Source organism: Saimiri boliviensis, chromosome 16, assembly GCF_048565385.1.
Source record: "Saimiri boliviensis isolate mSaiBol1 chromosome 16, mSaiBol1.pri, whole genome shotgun sequence".
In the NCBI taxonomy this organism is placed as follows: Eukaryota; Metazoa; Chordata; class Mammalia; order Primates; family Cebidae; genus Saimiri; species Saimiri boliviensis.
Genome location: NC_133464.1, coordinates 80,019,548 through 80,042,203, shown reverse-complemented (window position 1 = coordinate 80,042,203; position 22,656 = coordinate 80,019,548). Strand labels below are relative to the sequence as shown.

At 42.6% G+C, this 22,656-nt stretch overlaps 2 long non-coding RNA genes across 2 annotated transcripts in view; both read left to right on the top strand.

Annotated features, from left to right (window-relative positions):
• Nucleotides 1–10,894, top strand: part of LOC141581553 (uncharacterized) — a 60,535-nt gene extending 49,641 nt beyond the window's left edge. The window contains exon 3 of the long non-coding RNA XR_012514251.1: nt 10,773–10,894. This is a non-coding gene — a long non-coding RNA (uncharacterized LOC141581553). The remainder of the gene's footprint in view (nt 1–10,772) is intronic.
• Nucleotides 10,895–16,030: 5,136 nt separating this feature from the next.
• On the top strand, nt 16,031–20,758 carry LOC141581552 (uncharacterized). Its single transcript, XR_012514250.1, has 3 exons — nt 16,031–16,287; nt 18,735–18,813; nt 20,644–20,758. It is a non-coding gene; the product is annotated as an uncharacterized LOC141581552 (long non-coding RNA).
• The last annotated feature ends 1,898 nt before the right edge of the window (nt 20,759–22,656 follow it).

Genomic DNA, 22,656 nt, shown 5'->3' with positions numbered 1-22,656 from the left:
AGGTATTAGCCACTGTGCCCAGATGACAACTGTATTATTAAGGGAATTGGGTATCAGTCATTTATTCAACATGCATTTCTTGAGAACTGCCCATGTTACAGACACAATTCTTGATTCTGGAGTTCCAGCAGCAAACAGGGCAGACAAGATTCCTTTCCTGATAGAAAAGGGTAAGAAGCAGAAAACAGACAAGAAAATAAATAAACCAGAAAATATCAGGCCAGGTGTACTAGGTATAGATTTTGCTTAATAGCAACAGAAACTGACTTTAACAAAAGGCAAAAGAAGGATTTTACTGGGAAGATAGAGTTGTTCATGGAATCAAAGAAAATGCTGAAGAACCAAGATTTGGAAGTTCCAAAAACCAGGATAATTTTGAAGACCTAGGAAACTAGAAGTGACTGTTTTAGCACCACAGTGGAATCAGTGAGCTCCTACTAGTACTTCCTCCTGGGTCAGGATGACAGACAGAGAAAGGTGAGCAGTTGGTTGGTCTGGCTTCAGTCCAACTCTTGGCCAGGATGAGACATACTATGTGCATGAACGGTTTCTCTATCTCCATCTCCAGTGGAGAGAGTGGTAATTCTCCAAAGCCAAATTGTTTCACAGTTCCAGAAGTAGAAGAAATGGACACTGAACAGTCAACAAGGACAGATATCCCCTGATTTTAAGATAGTTTACATGGAAGAGAACTTGGGGTTTTAGCTTTTGCAGGTGTTCCAAAAATGGGTATGATTTGGTTTGCATTAATTAAATTCACCTGGGTTTCAATAAAAGCCGATAAACCTGTAGCTCCCTATAGTGGCAAGAATAGGATTGAGAATTTAAGTTTAGCCATTTTGAGAAGGACATTGGTAAATTAAAATATATCAAGAGTAATCAGGCTGGTGAAGGATCTGGAAAACTTCATCTATGAGAGTAAAGAAACTGTTTTAAATACTTTGGAGCCTCTAAAAGAAATATTAGCTGTCTCACTATTGTCAGGTATTCTAAATAAGTTAAATAGTAAGTTTCATTCCCTCTTTTAACATAATTTATTGTAGAATTTTATTATGTCAAAGACTTCATTGTAGAAATCACTTTAAAATAGGTATTTCAAACTCTGAAAATTTGCTACTTCTGCCTTTTTGTTTATTCTTCTATAGAATGAATTTGAACCAGATCACCTTTGGAGTCTCTCCTATTTTCAAAAATCTGGGTTCTACAAATCCAATCACTTTTACCAATCTGTTACAAAACAACTATGCTGTAAATAACAATATTATTTACATGGTACTTTTGCTTGCCAAAATGTATACTATAATATTTTTGTTTTGTCTAAGAGTGTTAAATTAATCTTCATAGTCTCCTGTTAAGTCAATAGAAGTCAGATGGAATTCCTTCCATTTTAGAGATTTAATGGCAATGAGAAACACTGTGGCTGGTGACCAGGAGAGGACACATTTCGTTTTGTCTAGTGACATGGAAGTGTATTATTCTTGTCCCTTTTGTAATAATTATGTATCTACTATTAGATAATCATATATCCCAAAGTTATTTATGGTGTAAAGTCTACTTGGTTACTTTGTTGTGGCAAGGTTTTAAAAATGGTTAAGATAAAAAGTGAGCCTAGGAACTTGACTATAAAATCTAAGATCTTCATTTCCAGAGGAAGAAACAATTAGAATTTGCAATTTAATTAGGAAAACACAATTGAAGGGATGTGGTGTCTATTCTCTTGGTGAATATTAAAGCTCAACACAAAGGAAACCCTTACGTGAAATGTAGTTGTGGCTAATTAGCTGCAGTATATGGGCTGGAAAAAGTGCCTTGTTCTGGGCTAGACAATGAACTCCTCAGGGGCCAGAGATCAATGATCATTTAGGAAGCAAATGCTTAGAATCACATGGCTTGGAAAATGCTTGTCTGTTACAATGTTTCACAATACATAGTGCATTCCCTATGTTTTCTCTTCACATTTGATATGCAACTGCCAAGAAACATCGTATGTTTGGCCTTATTAATGAAGAATTATTGATATGCTAACCCTGAACTGAAACCAAAGCAAAGCTGACTGATCTCTGGAAACAAGCTGGGTAAACTCCCAAGGTGCTGGGCCACTAAGCAGAGTTGCTAGGGACAGCAGGTCTCCTCTGCCGACTCCTGACCTTGAATATAAAACTACAAGCTCAGGTTGCAGACCACAGGTTCAGAAAAGACTGAGCTCTGAAAACAACACAGGATAAAACTCAAAAGAGTCTTGAGTCTCTTAGTTTTGGCCCTGCCACTATGAGCTGCGTGACTTTCTGTAAGATTCTTTTTAAAAATTTATATATATATATTTAAATATAGAGATGGGGTGTCACCATGTTGGCCAGGCTGGTCTCGAACTCCTCAGGTGATCCACCTATTTCAGCCTCCCAAAACACTGGGATTAGCGGTATGAGCCATCACGCCTGGCCAAGATTCTTTACTTCTCTGGGCTTTATGTATTTTACCTGTAAAGGGCATGCTGAAGTCCCTCTCTAAGGTTGTTATAAAGATATCACAGATTAGGAGATGGGAAACTATACAGATACTACGGGAAGCTGGTATTCTTTTTGAGGGCAAATCTGCAAATAAGTAAAGAGCTTTTTCCTATCCCAGCCATTCAGTGACTGACTGACTTAAGTAAGTCCTGCTTGGAAATGGGCCCTCCCCTGGTTCATTCTGGGTCTCATGAGTAAGAACCCTGCCATCAGCCAGTAGGTTGTCCAGACATTTATTCTCATTTCAACATTTGAGTGTTTACACATGCTAGCAATTGTTGTAGGAGCTGCAGATAGTCATGAACAAAAAAACTTACCCAACAAATCCTGCTCCAATGGACATTCTATTTATTATTATTACTAGTAGTACTAGCAGTCTTTTTGTAGAGACAAGATCTTTTATGTTGACCAGGCTGATCTGGAACTCCTGGCCTTGAGCGATCCTCTAGCTTTGGCCTCCCAAAATGCTGGGATTACAGGCATGAGCCAAGGTGCCTGGCCAGACAGACTAGTCAGAGCAGATAGACCAAAAACAATCAAATAAATACATAAGACATCAGGAACTGGTGATACGCGCTATGAGGAAAAATAAAGGTGGTTAAAGGGTGAGCCGTGCCCAGAGGGGGTTGCTATTTTAGCTGGAGAAAGCCTCTCTGATCTGAATGAAGGGAGGGAGGGGCCCTCAGGGTCTCTGGGGAAGAGCAGTCCAGGGAAGCGCACAGTTAAGGGCCCCAGGTGAGAGCAAGCTCCGGTGTTCCGGGAACACCCTGGAGATCAATGTGGCCAGGGCCAACAGGCAGAGAGGAGATTCTGTTCCTGATGGTAGGGAGCATCCCGGGGTGTAACAACCCCGTTTGCTCCAGGCCCTGGAAAGCAGGCAGGTGGCAGCACAGTCTGGGCTTAGGCGAACCAGCTGGTTGGCATCGGTTGGGCTCAGAGGGTAACAACACTCTGGACAGGTGTGTGGCGATGCGCCCTGGCAGGGAGGGCCCCATGCTCCCCACCCCCGCCCCTCGCCCCAGCACTTGGGCTTTAAGGCTCCGTGGCCACCATCTTGAAATTCTCCACACATTTTCCTTTGCTTTTGTTCTGTGAGTGAAGTCCAGGACAACGGGACTGGTTCCCTAGGGCCTAGGGGCTCGGCTCGTGTGAGTCCTGCCTCCTGGAGTTGGGTCTGGGTCACCTGTTCCTGCTCCTGCTCAGAACTGCAGCTGCCCTTCATCCTGACAGGCCTGACATGGGGTCTCTGTTGCTTTCCACCCAACGGGTCCAGGCTCGATGCCCCTGCTGTCCTCCACCAGACGGGCATGACCCTCCGCAGGCCGAGCCACAGGGCGGGCCCCTGGTTCCCTGAGGGTCCGTGCCCAGCCTGCCAGCATCTCTGTGCCTGAGGGAGTGTGACCTTATATAGCAAACAAAACGCCTGGACAGGCCAAGAGAGACTGCAGAAGAAACTCCTTTTTTCCTCCTTTTTTAACAAGGGACCCGCATTTTCATTTTATGATGGCCCCTGCGTGATCTTCTTGACCAGGAAGGGTGTCACCTACCCCTTGGCCGCTGCTTTCTCTGCGTGGACTTCCGGTGAAGCCGGCCTTTAAATCATTCTACTATAAGGACACATGCACACGAATGTTCATTGCAGCACTGTTTACAGTAGCAAAGACCTGGAACCAACCCAAATGCCCATCGATGATAGACTGGACAGGGAAAATGTGGCACATATACACCATGGAATATTATACAGCCATCAAAAACGATGAGTTCGTGTCCTTTGTAGGGACATGGATGAATCTGGAAACCATCATTCTCAGCAAACTGACACAAGAGCAGAAAATCAAACACCGCATGTTCTCACTCATAGGCGGTCGTTGAACAATGAGAACACATGGACACGGGGAGGGGAGCACTACATGCTGGGGTCCGTTGGAGGGAAATGGGGGAGGGACGGGGAGTGGGGAAGTGGGAAGAGATGGCATGGAGAGAAATGACAGATACAGGTGAGGGGAGGAAGGCAGCAAACCACACTGCCATGTGTGTACCTATGCAACATTCTTGCATGTTCTTCACATGTACCCCCAAACCTAAAATGCAATTAAAAAAATTGAAGTCTTTAAAATGATAGGGAAACAAACAAACAAACAAAAACAAAAAGCGGGTGAATACTCTTGCACTTTCCCGTGGGGCCTGTTGCCCTCTGCTGGTCAAAGCAGGCATTAGCTCTACCTCAAAATCTGGGAAGAGAATGCTCCCCATTCGTTTCAAAACCCAATTTGAGACAATGGTTTGATCATCAGTTTTCTCCCTCTGCGCTTTTGAAGGCTGCTGCAGATTTGCATAGCCAATTCCAAAGTGAGTTGCCTTGTAGGGAGGTGATTTTCGTTTAAAACCAAACAATCACAAACTTGAGTATCCAGACCTGCTATGTAAGGTACAGCAGAAACACACATCGAGCAGCTGGTTCCAATGTTGAATTGTACCATCACATAACCTTGCTTACTGTGTATGAAGTATTCTTTATAATCTTTAAAAGTTACTGGAATGGGCCTGCACCTTAATGGTACATTTGTTCAGGGCTTAAATAACATAAGCACTCCCATTTCTAAGCTCTCAACATCTGGTGACTTTTAGTTTTATTGGACATAGGAAGAATTACCTGGGAAATAGTTCTTCAACAGTTTTAAGGCATAAAGAATTTTATATTTAACCATTAAATCACCGCCTCTATGATAGCCTTTCTTTTTGGCTAGTGATGGTACCAAAACTATAGGAAAATACTCTGTTAAAGCTGGTGGACTTTTGCTGTCTTTCCCTATTTTTTCACTGTGTCTGTTTGTGTGTCTGTGTGTGTGTCTGTGTGTGTGTGTGTGTGTGTGTGTGAGAGAGAGAGAGAGAGAGAGAGAGAATTGTAAAGCATAAGTAAAAGGTGAAAGATGGCCAGGCAGTGGCTCATGTCTGTAATCCCCACATTTTTGGTGGCTGAAGCAGGTGGATCACTTGAGCCTTTGGAGTTTGAGGCCAGCCTGGGCAACACGGTGAAACTGCGTCTCTACAAAAAATTAGCTGGGCATGGTAGTGTGTGCCTGTAGTCCCAACTACGCAGGAGGCTGAGTGGGAGGATCACCTGACCCAGGGAGATTAAGGCTGCAGTGAGCGATGATCATGACACTGCACTGCAGCCTGGGCAACAGAGGGAGACCCTGCCTAAGAAAAAAAAAAAAAGAATGGATGAAAGATGAGCTTCTTCTGCATATAAGCACAGGAGTGTGATTTACACAACTGAAGTTCCTGTCTAGAATCTACTGTGTGCTAAGCACAGTGGCATGTGCTTCATATATTTGGTCTCATTTAGCACAGCAACATTGCAAGGTAGGTTCTATAGTTCCCATGGAAAACTGAGGAACAGTGAATTTAAATAATGTGCCCTACATTGTTAAACTAGAAACTGATATTTTAAACTAGAAACTGATATAATGCCAGATCCACCTGACTCTCAAAACCTCTGTTTTCCCAATGTGCAGTGTGGTTGCCTACTGGATGATTCTAACCCTGGTCAGTTTTGTAGAGAACTAAAGCCCTAAGCAGGTGTTAAGGGGAAGAGCTGGACTTGGACTCCATGTTTTCTACCCTAATCCAATTTCTTATATTGCTAGAAGAACTTGGCTTTAGGAACTGGGGATGATACTTCAAAATTCCCCCTTTCTTATCTCCTATGTGGTGTTTGGGTCCTCCAAAAATTATCTAGATTGAGAGATAGAAAAGAGTGACCATTTTGGCTGGGAGTGGTGACTCATACCTGTAATCCCAGCACTTTGGGAGGCCAAGGTGGGCAGATCGATTGAGTCAGGAGTTCCAGACCAGCCTTGGCTATAGGGTGAAACCCTGTTTCTACTAAAAATACAAAAGTCAGCTGAGTGTGGTGGCAGGCACCTGCAATCCCAGCTACTCGGGAGGCTGAGACAGGAGAATCACTTGAACTTGGGAGGCAGAGGTTGCAGTGAGCCGAGATCAAGCCACTGCACTCCAGCTTGGGCAACAGAGCAAGACTCCATCTTAAAATAAACAAACAAAAAAAACCCCCAAAAACAAAAAAAAAAAAAAAAGAAAGACCATTTCAACAATAGTTGAAATGTATTATATGTGATCTTGGTCTAACTGATCTGGAAAACAGAAGCTAAGCAAATAGGCTGCCCACTTTGACATCACCCAGTGTCACCATCCAATGAGTTGATCAATCAACCAATATTTATTGAGCATATTCTATGTAATAAGCACCAAGATAGGTACTAGACAACTAGAAATAAATAAGGCATGAGGTCAGCCAAATGAGATGAACAAACATGTGAACAAAAGTACATTGCAATGCAAAGTCTACACACACACAGCTACGGGACTGCAGAAGGAAGAGCAATGGATTCCAGCTGGGAGAATGCGGGAAGGCTCCCCTGAAGGACACTCACCCATGCCAGCATACCTTCAATATGGAGTTGCCATTTGCATGAGGTGTTTCTAGTTCTTGTAATAATGAAGTGTACATTCTGCCATTCCAGGCTGTACAGACAAGATATTTTAAAAGCTAATCCGTAAGCCAGAAATAGTAAAATTTTTGAAAGCAACTTCATTATTTTGGCTAATAAGTAACAGAAATGTGAATTAGTATAAGGTTCTAGTACATTTAGATTCCCTAGAGAAATTGGGCAGCAAATGAAAGCTTAATTTCAACTTGGTTAAACATAATGTAATTGGAATAATTAAATTGGCATGCTAATTTAATTAAAAACTTAAGTCAGGTGCAGCGACTCATGCCTGTAATCCCAGCACTTTGGGAAGCTGAGGCAGGAGGATCACGTAAGCCTCGGAGTTTAAGACCAGCCTAGGCAACAAAGTGAGATTCTGTCTCTACAAATAATAATAATAATAATAATAATAACAGTAGTGGTAGTAATAAATTAGCTGGGCATGAAGCCTGCTGGTTACACTGGAGGCTGAAGTGGGAAGATCACTTGAGCTCAGGAGTTCAAGGCTACAGTGAGCTGTGATTATGCCACTGCACTGCAGCCTGGGTGACAGAGTAAGACCCTGTCTCAAAATAACAAAAAACGTGAAAACAAACATGTCAATTAGAAGGGTAACTACTTATATAATCCTAAAGAGTTTTCAATTTAAACATTTTTCCAACTAGAAATAGGATTAATTTTAAGACTTTCATATGTATTACATTTGGAAGACTTCCTAAAAAATGACGTAAAGAAAATAAAAGTCAAGTCACATTCAGGAGGACATATTTTAATACATATCACCAACAAAGGATTAGTATGGTGCATATGCAGTGATCTATAAATCTGTAATATATATGACTACATAATTGAAAACTAGGCAAAAGAAATGAACTGGTATTTCACAAAAAAGAAAATATGTATGGCATATAACCATAAGAAGAGATGCTGTGTCTCACTAATAATCAGGGAAATACCAACTAGAACCATAGTTAATTTTTTTTTTTTTTTTTTTTTTTTTTTTTTTTTTTTTTTTTTTGAGATGAAGTTTCACTCTGTCACTCAGGTTGGAGTGCAGTGGTGCGATCTCAGCTCACTGCAACTTCTGCCTCCTGGGTCCAGGTTATTCTCCTGCCTCAGCTTCTTGAGAAGCTGGGATTACAGGCGCGCGCCGCCATGCCCGGCTAATTTTTTTTTGTATTTTTAGTAGAGACTGGGCTTTATCATGTTGGTCAGGCTGGTCTCAAACTCCTGACCCTGTGATCTCTGTGCCTTGGCTTTCCAAAGTGCTGGGATTACAGGCGTGAGCCACTGTGCCCGGCTGTAGTTAGATATTTTATACCCACTAGATTGCCAAAAATTAACAACTCTTACCATAGGAAGTTTTAGAGAGGATGAGAACAAATGGGTAATCTTCTATAGTGCTGGGGAGACAGTACATTGTACAGCCATATTAGAAAAATATTTGACATTACTTCAAATACTTTTTTGACACACAAAGCGACTTTTATGAGATGTTCATATTGATGCATATTAACAAAAGCTAGAAACAACCCATCAGGGAAATGATGGAATATTGTGGAGCAGAGGGAATGAGTCGACGTCAATAGTGTGCTGCAACATAGATGACTCCTAGAAACACTGTACTGAGTGAAAATTGCAAGTTGCAGAACCTTATTAAGGATGATACCATTTTCATAAAGCGAAAAAGAAACCTCACAAGATATGATTCAGTTATACATACATATGTGATAAAATTATTTCAGAAGACAGAAAGAATCGACCTAAAATTCAGGATGAAGGTTATGTTGAGGGGCGGCATGAGGAGGGGGAGGCCAAGGGAGAGAGGAGAAGCCCATTAAGAGATGCAGGCCTTGGCTTGGGTCATGAGTTCATGTGTTATTTTGTTTTATAATTTACATATATGTTACCTAAATTTTTCTGTATTTTTCAAAGTTATATTAAAAATATGATAAGAAAATAAATTTGATATGATTTTTATTTATCAAATTTGCAAAAATTTTAAAAGGAGATTAAAATAAAGGTGAAACAAATAGACTTTCTTGTACATTGATGTTAGGAGTACAAATTGGTGCAGGCTTTTTAGTTAAAGCTTTCTGTTACACACACACACACACACACCGCTAGGTTGGTGGCGGCAGAGCAGCAGCACAGGGATGAGGAGAAGTTGGGAGGTCCTGAGGCTCTGTTTGTGGACCCCGGTGTGTGTGTGTATGTGTATATGTGCATGACATGCACATACATATATATGTATGTACATATAATCTATTATATGTAGCCGTAAGCATGTTAACTTTTCTATCCCAGTAATTCAATTTTAAGGAACTAAAGGCTAAAAAAAACCCTGTAGTTAAAAAAGGATACAGTTAGTGAGTTATTTTTCACGTCAGGAATGTGTCAGTTTCCTTCCCTCTACCTGGAAGACCCAGGGTACAAAGCGACAGTGCAGGTGACTCACATCCAAAATACACACTCAACCCCTCCAAGTTTTTATCATAGAATCTGATTTATTTTTTCCGTGGTCCTTGTACAATCTGAAATTGCCTAGGATGTGAATTTCCTAAGTACAGAGACCATGGGTGATATGTTTACCGCTGTTGCACTGTGCTGACGCAAAGTAGGTCATCAGTGACCACTGAACATTCATTTCTGTTGAGAAATGAATGCCTAGAGAAAAAAAAAAAGGAAAAATATTGGATCACACTGGTCAAAATATGGAAGGCCCAAAGGAATATAAGTAATGTGTGTACCAACATCCTGCAATTTTATAATCATGTTTAGATTTTGGGAGGTCAATATTTACTGCTTGCCAGAGAAATCCTTTTTGAAATCGTAGGTGTAATCCTAGGGAATTGTCATTCTGCTAAGAAAGCCTCTTGAAAGGTCTTCTGTGATGAGGTTTTTAGATACTTTAACCTAAATAACAGGTAAGGAAACATTTGAAAAACTGGTTTGAATAGATCAGGTTTCCTGAAAAGGATTCTTTGTGTGCTCTATAGCAAATTTTGTGGTAAAATCCATGTGTACACTTTCCAATAGGCTTTGTCATAATAACTGAAGTTTAATCCACTATAAGTACATAAAACAAGCAAAGAGAAGCAAATAACATGTCTTTTAATATACCAAATTTTAGTTATAGCCCTGAATTAATGTCATATTCCCAAGGGATTCATAATGCATTTGAAATTCAAATAGCACAAAGAGGATTGCAGGCATTTTACTTCACTAATTTTTTCACCATGGCAGACATAACTGCCTGGGAGAATTTACCACAGGTCTAGGGACAGAATTTATGATTTCGTTTCATTTCCCATAATTTTTGCCACTAGAAACCAAAGAGCAGAGCAATCTCAAATATGAGTAAAAACAGACTTTCAAGGCAAACATGCAAAAGAAATGTGCATTATTGAGACAAAAACAGTCAACCCACTTTGTGCATTTTTTTTTTTTTTTTTAGGATGTTAGCTACCACACTCTAAATGCAACCACATTTTAGAAGAATAGTCAAGTGCTGTAGCTCTTGAATGTTAAAGCCAAGTATAAATCACAGGTCATTTTCAAGAATAGTAAACAACTATGTAATCTGCATTGGAGGAGGCAGTGTTGATGGTATTTAATAACGGCAGCCGACGTGCCATGAACCCTGCTAAGGGAGGAAAGACAGTTAAGGCTGGCTTTAGACAACACGGCCAGAAGATGGAGTAGTCTGCCCTTGGGCCTTTGGTTATTCGGTTCCATTTTTCCTGCGCAGGGTGAAAGGATTTCCATTCTCCCTGGGATCAGGTTGATGGCGGCAGAGCAGCAGCAAAAGGATGAGGAGAAGCTGGGAGATCCTGAGACTCCGTATGTGGACCAGGACTTCCAAGGCACAGGTACCCAGGAGCTGGAGAGTGTGTTTGAAATGGGAAGGTATGGCTCCCCTGTCACTGGATGGAGATGTCTGCACACGTTTCTCCACATTGGTCAGGCTGGTCTTGAACTCCCACCTCAGGTGATCTGCCCACCTCAGCCTCCCAAAGTGCTGGGATTATAAGCATGAGCCACCTTGCCCGGGCCTTGTCTTTAGTTTTTGGGGGAACCTCCACACTGTTTTCTTCAGTGGTACCATCTCATAGTCCCACCGCAGTGCACAACAGTTCCATTTACCTTTCTTCTGGTTACATTTTATATGACTGGAACATGTCTGCTTTATTTTAAAGAATACCATCACATCTGGTTTACTCTTTTTTCTCTCCTTAAAAACATCCATCTCATGTCATTATTTTTGTTTTGAAAAGCCCAAGACTCAGTGTGGGTTTGTTTTGGGAGTGCAGAGGGCAGCCAGGTCACCCAGAATATGCCTTAATGTTTATAATCATCATAAATTATATATGCATGGCACTTTGCAGTTTATGAAACACATTTGTATTTATTACATCTTTGATTTCTGTCCTACAAGGTAGGTAACACAATTTTTCTTATTCCCCTTCCTTTTTGATGGAGAAACTGTGGCTCACAGAAGCTAAGTAAACTGCTCAGGTTATATAGCCAATGTCAGACCAGAAAAAATACCTTCTGGCTTTGACATATTTGGTGCTTTTCCCATCCCACTGTGAGACTTCTCCAGCCAGCTACATAGACACATGCACAGAGACTAGTGTGGTTATTCTCCTTCTGGATATTTGGAGAAACTACATTTTGTAGGAAAAAAAAAACCAAACAACTCCTGACTCAAATACTTTAAAATACTATAAAATATCCAATTAATAGCTGTGATGAATGCTGCTTGTGAGATCTCTGCAAATTCCCTTGGTCCCACTGTTTGTTCCAGCTGCTGCTGCAGCAACCAATTTCAAGAAGCTTAGACCAGCCTCATGCCAGTATAACCAGACAGCACCCTTACCTTGATTCTGCCCTGTGCCTCTCTTGCTTTCCTCCCTGAAGAATCTCTGGCATCACGGCGTGAGGTACCTGCAGACATTTCTCATCTCTCACACATGCACACCCTAGGGGAGTGGGTGTGTAAAAACTCCTGCACTGCTCTTGACCAACAGAAAATGGAAGCCATACTGAAAGAGTATCTTCCTTTCATCTCTCAGGAGGATATTTCTGAGATGCATTTTATAACATGTTCCTCACCATTCACCCTTCTGAGTGGCCAACTCAATAAAACATCCAATATTCTACACGACCTCCTTTCTTGTTCTACAACTGCCTTGTATATAGCTGCTTTTTGGGATCATTTGCCCAGTTATCTACCTGAATATGAACTTCCTCTTATGTCTCCTTGTTCTCTGCTTTTAGGGCAACCTGTGCTAAGACAGTTCTAGAAGTAGCTCTGGAAAACAGACCCTCAGGGTGGGATTTTGGCTGGATCACCTTCCAGTCAGACAGCAATAAGGACTCCATTGCTAGCATACATTGAGGCTGATAATCCTAGTATGCAGTAGCACCAAAATTACTAAGATTCTCTCATGTGATAGATTAGAGTGAGGCACAAGTGGAAATGACAGCATTGAGATATGAAGTATGTTTACAATATAACAGTTTGGGGAAAATAATTATCAGGATTGTGGCACAGCTTCCCAGGAAACTGACGGCACAGCCTCAACTGGTCTCCTGTGTCAGAATCAGGGCCCTGATATAAGACAAGAGGGTCTCGAGGTCTTGGATAGGGATGTTAGGGCTGGCAAGCCTGAGTATTTTGAATCCCTAGATTTCCTTCAACATCTGGGCTGGTAGAAGCAGACCATTCCCTCTTACTAGGGAAGAGAAAATTCCTCTTGCTTAATTTCCTGTGAAAATATTACCTAAGGCCTGTGCCCCATGATGTGATGTTGTGTTCTTCGAGATCTGCCCACAGGGTCCCACCATTGCCTTCAGGTTGGTATCCAATGTCAGCTTTCAGCTCAGCCTGAGCAGAAAAATACAGACCCTCTTCCAGAAATAAGAAGCTTGTACATACAGTCACAAACCTGTATGCCCATTTTGTAGCAGAACCTTCTCAGGTGTGTGTGCTAAGCTATTGGCTAATGTGGTGCCATGTGGTCAATAGCTAAAATACATTGGTCCAAGAACCACAGAACAGAAGGAGTAGGTCCTCTCATCAAGACTCCTTGCGTCCCATTCATAATTTGCACTTCCTCTGAAATTTGGACTTTGCTGAGTAGAGGCTCTGATCACAGTAATAGTTCCTAAGAACTTGAAGGTACAACAACCATCTGATCACTTTGAGCTTTCCATGCCAATAGACCAGCAAGCAAAGAAAGTAGTAGTTATTCTGGCAGGAGGTATTGACCCTGGTTATGCTGAGGACCTACAATTGTTGCTGCACAGGTTGGGCAGGAGTATGCCAGAATGCAGGGGAGTAAAAGGAGTATGCCATAATGCAGGGGAGCCACTGGCTATCTCTTGGTGCTTCCATGCCCAGCAACAGCAATAAATGAATTGAAGAGGTCATGGCTAGAGACAAGACCACTAAGGGATCAAGCCCCACCTGACAAGCAACCTAGTTGGGCCAAAGTTATGGCAGAGGTAAAGAAAATCTGGAATGGAGAATAGAGGAGGAAAATGTTCATTATCAGTTACCTTCTAGGCACCAGGTACAGCAGAAGAGGCTGTGGCTTCTTTCTCTAACCCACTGGTATTAGGTCTTTCTAGAGATTACTGCTGGCTGCCACTGTGAATGGAACTATTTTATGGATTGAGTTCAGTAGGAAGTACAAGAGATACGAGTGATGCAAGGAGATGTATCTGTGATGCATTTTATAAGAGCCCAGGAAGATCAAGCATGAGTCATCTGGAGCAGTGACTAACTCGATAATGAATTTTAATATTGGTTTTCCTTCCTTCACTGGTCTCTTTTTGCCATTCCCTGGGATCATTTCCCAAATAAATTACCTGCACATAAGATTTTGTCGCACGGTCTGCATTCAGGAGAACTCAGGCCATAATGACACATTTAAATGCATAGATAACTTCACAAGAAAGTAAGTCAGGCACTAAGAAAAAGAGAAAGATGATGCCAGAGTGGTTAAGTAAATGGGTACAGTACTCAATAAATAGATGACCTGTAAACTAGGATTTTGATGTTTTGGGGGTAGAAGTTTAGATCTTTGGTTTCTACAAGGGGAGATGTTGGAGCTAAAATCTCTGCATAAAGGCTTTAAGGGCTGCATCACCAGCAAAAGTGTGGATTAGTCAATCAGTAAAAGGAGTCCAGAAAAAACGCAAATGTAATCTCTAAATAAATAATTGCAAATATGTTAGGAAATAGCCCACAGTGTGACAGTCAGCAGAAAAAGTGTTACAAACTGATACAGTTTAGATCTGTGTCCCATTCATCTCATGTCGAACTGTGATCCCTAATGCTGGAAGTGGGGTTGGGTGGGAGGTGATTGGATCATGGGCGTAGATCCTTCATGAATGGTTCAGCACCACCTCTTTCATACTGTTCTCATGATAGTGAGTAAGTTCTCACAAGATCTGGCTATTTAAAAGTGTGTAGCACCTCCCCATCACTCTCTTGCTATTTCTCTGGCCATGTGAGATGCTTTACTTCCCCTCTGACTTATGCCCTGTTTAGAAGCTTCCTGAGGTTTCCCCAGAGCAGAAGCTGCTATGCTTCCTGTACAGCCTGGAGAACCATGAGCCAATGAAACTTCTTTTCTCATAAATTACCCAGTCTCAGGTATTTCTTTATAGCAATGCAAGAATGAACTAACACAGAAAATTGGTACCAAGGAGTAAGGCATTGCTATAAAGACACCTGAAAATGTGAAAGTGACTTAGGAATTGGGTAACAGGCAGGGGTTGGAAGAGTTTGGAGGGCTCAGAAGAAAACAGGAAGATGAGGGAAAGTTTGGAACTTCCTAGACACTGGGTAAATGGTAGAGACTAACATGCTGATATAAATATGGACAGGGAAGGCCAAGCTGAGGAGGTGTCACATAAAAACAAGGAACTTATTGGGAACCAGAGCGAAGGTCAGTTTTGTTATGTCTTAGCCATGAACTTGGCCGCACTGGGACCCTGCTGAAGGGATCTGTAAAACCTTGACCTGGAGATTGATGATTTAGCCTTCTGGCAGAAGAAATTTCTAAGCAGCAAAGTATTCAAAATTTGACCTGGCTGCTTCTAACAGCCTATGCTGTTATATGCATGAGCACATAAATGATCTAAAGTTGGAACTTATATTTAAAAAGGAAGCAGAGCACAAAAGTCTGGGAAGTTTGCAGCCTGACCATGTAGAGAAAAGAAAAGCCCATTTTCAGGGGATGAATCCAAGCAGACTGTGGAGCAACCATTTGCTAGAGAAACTTGCAAGACTGAAAAGGCAAGTGGCAATAGCCAAGACAAAGGGAGAAAGGCTTTGAAAGCATTTCAGAGACCCTGTGGCAGCCTCTCCCATGACAGGCCCAGAAAGCTGGGACAAGAGAATGGTTTAGTGGGCCAGGCCCAGGGACCTGCTACCGTGTGTAGCCTGCTACTATGTGCAGCCTCAGGACACTGCTGTCTATACCTAGACACTCTAGCTGTAACTTTAGTTGTGGCTTAGAGGGGCCCAGGTGCAGTTTAGACCATGCTTCAGAGGGTGCAAGCCATAAGCCTTGGTGACTTTCATGTGGTGTTAAGCTGTGGGTGCGCAGAATGCAAGAGCTGAAGTTTGGAGCTTCTGCCTAGATTTAAGAGAATGCATGGAAAAGCCTGGATGTTCAGAGAGAAGCCTAATGCAGGGGTGGAGCCCTCATGGAGAACCTCTACTAGGGAAGTATGAAGGGGAAATGTGGGGTAGGAGCCCTACAGAGAGTCTCCATTGGGACACTGCCTAGTGGAGCTGTGAGAAGATGGTTACCATTCACTAGACCCTGGAATAGCTGATCTATCAAGAGCTTCCACCCTGCACCTGGAAAAGCCACAGGTGTTCAACACTAGCCCATGAGAGCAGCCATGGGGCCTGAACCCTGCAAAGATACAGGGGCAGAGCTACCCAAGGCCTTGGAAGCCCACGTCTCATATCAGTGTGCAATGGGTGTGAAATATGGAGTCAGGGAGATTTTGGAGTTTTACGATTTAATGATTGTCCTGCTGGGTTTCAGAGTTGCCTGGGGCCTGTAGCCCCTTTCTTTTGTCAGAGTTCTCCCTTTTGGAATGGGAACATTTACTGAACGCTTGTACTGCCATTGCATCTTGGAAGTAACTAACTTGTTTTTGACTTTACAGGCTCATAGGCGGAAGGGACTTATATCAAATGAGACTTTGGATTTTTGAGTTAGTGCTGGAATGAGGTAAGACTTTGAAGGAGTGTTGAGAAGGGATGATTGTATTTTGCAATGTGAGAAGGACGTGAGATTTGGGGAAACTGGGTTTGGATTTGTGTCCCCACCCAAATCTCAAGTAAAATTGTAATCCCCAGTGTTGGAGTGGGGCCTGGTGGGAGGCGGTTGGATCATGGGAGTAGATTTTTCATGTATGGCTTAGCACCATCCTCTTGGTGCTGTTTATACAATAGTGAGCGAGTTCTCACAAGATCTGGTTGAAAGTGAGTAGCACCTCCCCCCATACCTCTCTTGCTCCTGCTCCCACCATGTGAGATGCAGAATGCTCCCCTTTGCTTTCCTCATGATTGGAAGCTTCCTGAGGCCTCCCCAGAAGCAGAAGCCACTACGTTTCCTGTATAGCCTGCAGAACCATGAACCAGTTAAACCTCTTTTCTCATAAGTTACCCAGTCTCTGGTGTTTCCTTATAGCAATGTGAGAACAGACTAATACATAGATTGAATGTACTCTTTCAGAATTTATACGTTGACACATAATATCCAGTGTGACGGCATTGGGAAGTGAGGGCTTTGGAAGACAATAAGGTCATGAAAGTGGACTTTTCATAAATGAGATTTGTGTACGTACGAAGCAGCAGCTCACAGGATAGCAAAGAGAAATTAACAAATTCAGCATCGCAATGGGGGATTGTAATGCTCTCAGGAATTGATAGCTCATAGAGACAAACTCTTAGAAAAGAGAGCATATTTGAATGAAAATATTAAAAAGCTCAATCTGAAAAGTCCAATGTAGACCCCTGTACCTAAATTAGAAGATACACATTCTTCTCAAGAACATGGAGTATTTATGAGTAGGCCACAAAGCAAGTCTATATCTATTTTGAAGAATCTGTATCAAACAGACCATGTTTTCTGGCCACAATTAAATTAAATTAAAAATCAACAGCAAAAAGATATCTAAAACAGCCTCATGCATTTAGAAATTAAAAACACACTTCTGAAATAATTCATGGGTCAAAAAAGAAATCATAATGGAAATTAAGAACTTTATAGTTTAATGATATTGAAAGTATTGCAGCTACAACTGTGTAGGAAATATATACGTGCAAAAAAGACTGAAAATTAATAAGCTAAACTTTCAATTTGAAAGTGAGAAAAAGAATAGAATAAGCCCAAAGAACACAGAATAAAGGAAATAATAAAAATCAGAATAGAAATTAGTAAACTTGTAAATAAAATACAATAAGGTCAACAAAGTCAAAAGCTGGTTCTTTAAAAAGCCAAAAAGGAGGCAAACTTTAGGTTTAATGAATTAAGAAAACAAATAGTAAGAAAAAAATCACATATAAACAATATTAGAAGAAAATGGCTTTAACTACAGAAGTAGCCGGCATTTAAAACGAGTAAGAAAGTACTATGAAGAGAGCATTGCAGTGACGATATATATCAACAACTTTGTGCTGGTTGTGGAGGATACAGAACTGTCCCTTCACGGAAGGACTCGCCTCAGCTCTTGGCAATGCTGTGAGCAGACTGTCTTGGGCCATCTAATTCTCGTGTTTGCCTCGCCTGCAGAGAGCCCCCTCACCCGAGAGTACATCTTCCCTGCAGAGTCCATAGCCAATGGTGGATCTGGCAGGGACTTAGAGACCTTACTCATTAGCCCACCCTGGGACAACTCTGAATGGATCCCACAAGCAGCAGCGTGCATGTAAATGTTTAAAACTGGCTCCTTTAAGGAAAACATCCTGATGTGTAGTATTTCCTAATTTCTGTGGTGAAAATACACCCTCCACAGATGATTTCAAGCTATCAAAGCAATATCGCTGAATGCAGAGTTGGGAATAGATGCAAAATGGTACACGTAATATTTCCATCACACAGCTGTAACAGTGGTAAATAAACTCAACAGTGGCCAGGGGTGGTGGCTCACACCTGTAATCCCAGCACTTTGGGAGGCGCAGGTGAGAGGATTGCTTGAACACCAGGAGTTTGAGAGCAGCCTGGGCAGCATAGCAAGACCCAGTCTCCATTAAAAAAACAAACAAAAAACCCCCTCAACAGTGTACTTTACTGCTCATGTAGTAATTAGGGAAGAATGAGTTTTTAGTATTAACTTTGTTTTCAATAAATACACATAATTGTAGGTTAATATAATTTAAAACTTAATAATGGCTGTTTAACAACTGATTGACAAAAATGTAACAAATGATGTTCAGGAGCTGGTAGGAGCAGGCTCAGCACACCACTCTGTATGTGCTCCAGGGCTCCTTGTGGTTTAGACTGCAGCTCTGTTGGACTTAATCATGGTTCAATCTCTCTCTCTGTCCAATCCTGGCTCCCATCCCTTCACACAGGCCCTGACCACTAATATCTAGTTTGCTCTTTGGTAAGCCAATCTGCCTCCCAAGCGTCATTCATGACTCGCGAACGTCACTCTATTCTTTCTTCCTCAGGCTTTTCCCACTGGCATTTTGGCACTTTGGAATTTCACAAGGCAGATGCCTCTGTTCTACCCACATGCTCCTCAGTCTGGTAAGGAAAAAGGGAAAAGGCGCCAGCAGACACTTATGCTTCCCTGCACATCTCTTTGGCTCCCTCTCAGCCATAGTTCTGATGGGTGTTTCCTGTGAGTTGACAAGGTCCTATCTCAAGGATGCAGCTATGGGTCACTCTGATTCTCTGCCTAGCGTCTTTTCTAAAGCACTAGGTGCCTTTGGGAGTTAAACCTCCAAAGGCAATTTCAATCAATGAAGAATAGGAGCCAGAAGGTAAATGTTCAGCCCTGTGTCTTTGAAATGACCATTATAAGCTCCTCAGAGTCCAAGTGGTATTCATTGTGTCCTTGTGTGCCTGTTACATACAACAGTGGCCTTGAAAATATAGGTTTAAGTTGCCTTTCATACTTCTCCATCTTAACATCTCAATCTCATCACTCCTGGTTGCTGAGATTACCTTAAAAAATAAATGATGGCTGGGCGTGGTGGCTCAAGCCTGTAATCCCAGCACTTTGGGAGGCCGAGGCGGGTGGATCACGAGGTCGAGAGATCGGGACCATCCTGGTCAACACGGTGAAACCCCGTCTCTACTGAAAATACAAAAAATTAGCTGGGCATGGTGGCACGTGCCTGTAATCCCAGCTACTCAGGAGGCTGAGGCGGGAGAATTGCCTGAACCCAGGAGGCGGAGGTTGCGGTGAGCCGAGATCGTGCCATTGCACTCCAGCCTGGGTAACAAGAGCGAAACTCCGTCTCAAAAAAAAAAAAAATAATAAATGATATGGCTGGGCATGGTGGCTCACTCCTGTAATCCCAGCACTTTGGGAGACTGCGGTGGGCAGATCATGAGGTCAGGAGTTTGAGACTAGTCTGGCCAACATGGTGAAACCCCATCTCTACTAAAAATACAAAAATTAACTGGGCATGGTGGTGGGCACCTGTAATCACAGCTACCTGTGAGGCTGAGGCAGAAGAATCACTTGAACCCAGGAGGCAGAGGTGGCAGTGAGCTGAGATTGTGCCATTGCACTCCAGCCTGGAGACAGAGCAAGACTCCATCTCTAAATAAATAAATAAATAAATAAATGAAAATATCTGTATTCAAGTAATTCTATCAGTCTCTGCTGTGGGAGGGAATGTACACTGAGATACTTGCTGATCACATTTTTTTTTTTAATTCAAAAGAATATTCTTCTCTTCCTTCCACAGCTTTTTTTTTGTTTTGTTTTTTAAGTTTAATTTGGCTGGGCACGGTGGCTCATGCCTGTAATCCCAGCACTTTGGAAAGCCGAGGTGGGCAGATCACTTGAGGGCAGGAGTTCGAGACCAGCCTTGCCAACATGGGGAAACCCCATCTCTACTAAAAATTCAAAAATTAGCTTGGCATAATGGCATGCATCTATAATCCCAGCTACCCAGGAGGCTGAGGCAGGAGAATCACTTGAACCCGGGAGGCAGAGTTTGTGGTGAGACGAGATCATGCCACTGCACTCCAGACTAGGTACCAGAGTGAAACTCTGTCTCAAAAAAAACAAAAACAAAACAAAACAAAAAACAAAAAACCAACAACAACAACAAAAAACTTATTTTAGATTCAGTGGGTACATGTGCTTGTTTGTTACATAAGCATACTGGAGATTGGGCTTCTAGTGTACCTATTACCCAAACAGTGAACACTGAACCCCAGTGAAAAAGGTGAAAAAGTTGTAATTTTTCAACTTTTGCCCCCTGCCCACCTTTCCCTCTTTTGGAGTCCCCAGTGTCTATTATTTCCATCTTTATGTCTGTGTGTACTCATTGTTTAGCTCCCACTTATAAGTGAGAATGTGTGGTATTTGGTTTTCTGTTTCTGAATTACTTCACTTAGGATAATGGCCTCCAGCTCCACCCCACGTCACTGCAAAGGACATGATTTCATTCTTTTTTATGGCTGCATAATGTTGTATTAATATATGGACCACATCTTCTTGATCCAGTCAACTGTTGATTGACACTCAGGTTGGTGCCATGATTTTGCCATTGTTCTTTTCACAGTTTCTAAATACAGCATAATCAAATGTTAAAATAAGACTTATCTTGGGATAGTGGCTGGGTGGGCCAATAGATGACTATGTCAGTTTGGGACCTCTGAGAAGCAGATGCCAAGATAGGATTAGATGTGCCAGAATATTTGAAAGAAAAGTCTGGGATGCAGGTGCCTTCTGACTGCAATGCAGGTCTGACACTTGTGAATGGAGAGAGGGAAAGGAAGAAGATTGGGTAGGAAAAGCTCCAGACTGCAGCACATTCTGAGAAAGCCTGGTAGGGTGATTGATAGAAATTCCTGGGCAAAGGCTGCCAATTGGAGGTAGAAATGGTATAGCTTTAGTGCTCTCACCATGCTCAGTGGTAAGCTGGAAACAGCTGGGGAATGTGAGACCTTGGTGTGAGCTCTGTGGAGGATCCAAATGTGTGACAGCTGCAGGCTGTCAGTTGCTCATGTTCCCAAGAGCTCAGGGGCTCACCTCTATGCCACCACACAGACAAGTGTCCCCACACATAAATAGAGTTTTTTGGATCGTCTCTGTAGGATTTGCTAAGTTAGGGTTCTGCCACCTTCAGACCAAATGGAAGGAAAGGAGAGAGAAATCAAGGGGGAAGGTTGGTGGTGAGAATGACATGGTTCTGACAGGGAGAAGAAGGAAGACCCACCTACTTCATGCAAAAAAAGGCATGCTTCCAGAGAACTACTCGGAGAGCCTGCATGTGTCACCTGGAGTGTGGGGACATGCATGAATCCAGAGATGGCTGCCTGAGAAACTTCAAGGGAAGAGGCTGGTCAGAGCTGCCTGTGACCAGAGAATAAGAAGACAGTGCTGCAGCGATGGCAGCCTGCTCTTCTACAGTGTGAAGGACCAAATGCCAGTTGGTGTCCCTGGGCCAGCACACACATGGTGGAAAGTAGCTGGGACTGATCTGCAGGGCCTGCATGAAGTAGACTACCAGTGACGCTGAGGCTGAAGCTGCAGGGTCAGAACCCCACAATGCCCAACTTGAGGAACCAGTCTTTTTTTTTTTTTTTTGACAGAGGCTTGCTCTGTCGCCCAAGCTAGGCTTGCTCTGTGACCCAGGTTGGAGTGCAGGAGCCTGATCTCAGCTCATTGCAACTTCTGCCTTCCGGGTTCGAGATTCTCCTGAGTAGCTGGAATTACAGGTGCAGGTCACCACACCCAGCTAATTTTTGTATTTTTAGTAGAGACAGGGTTTCACCATATTGGCCAGGCTGGTCTCAAACTCCTGACATCAGGTAAGCCACCCACCTCAGCCTCCCAAAGTGCTGGGATTACAGGCATGAGCCACCACGCCTGGCGGTGGAACCAGTCTTTACAGAGCTAGCTGGGGAGGACAGAAGCAGGATGCAAAGGTCGTTTCCCTCCTCCATGCAGGCTTCCGAGTTTGGGTCAAGTTGGGGTCTGGTGGGTGATCGGAGGTGAGTGGGGAAGGGTTGAATGGATTGCGATTAAAGCTTTGATTTTGATTTTGATTTTAATTTGCGATTAAAACTTTGATTTGGACTTAATTATAAGTTCTGGGATACATGTGCAGAATGTGCGGGTTTGTTACACAGGTATACATGTGCCATGGTGGTTTGCTGCACCCATCAACCTGCCATTTACATTAGGTATTTCTCTTAATGCTATTCCTCCCCTCCCCATCCTCTCCCTCCTCCCGGCTCGGGTTTGTGATGTTCCCCTTCCTGTGTGCATGTGTTCTCAATGTTCAACTCCCATCTATGAGTGAGAACATGCGGTGTTTGGTTTTCTGTTCTTGTGTTACTTTGCTGAGAATGATGGTTTTGGACTGAACTTTTTAATATCAGCAAATCCGACTGTTTATGAGC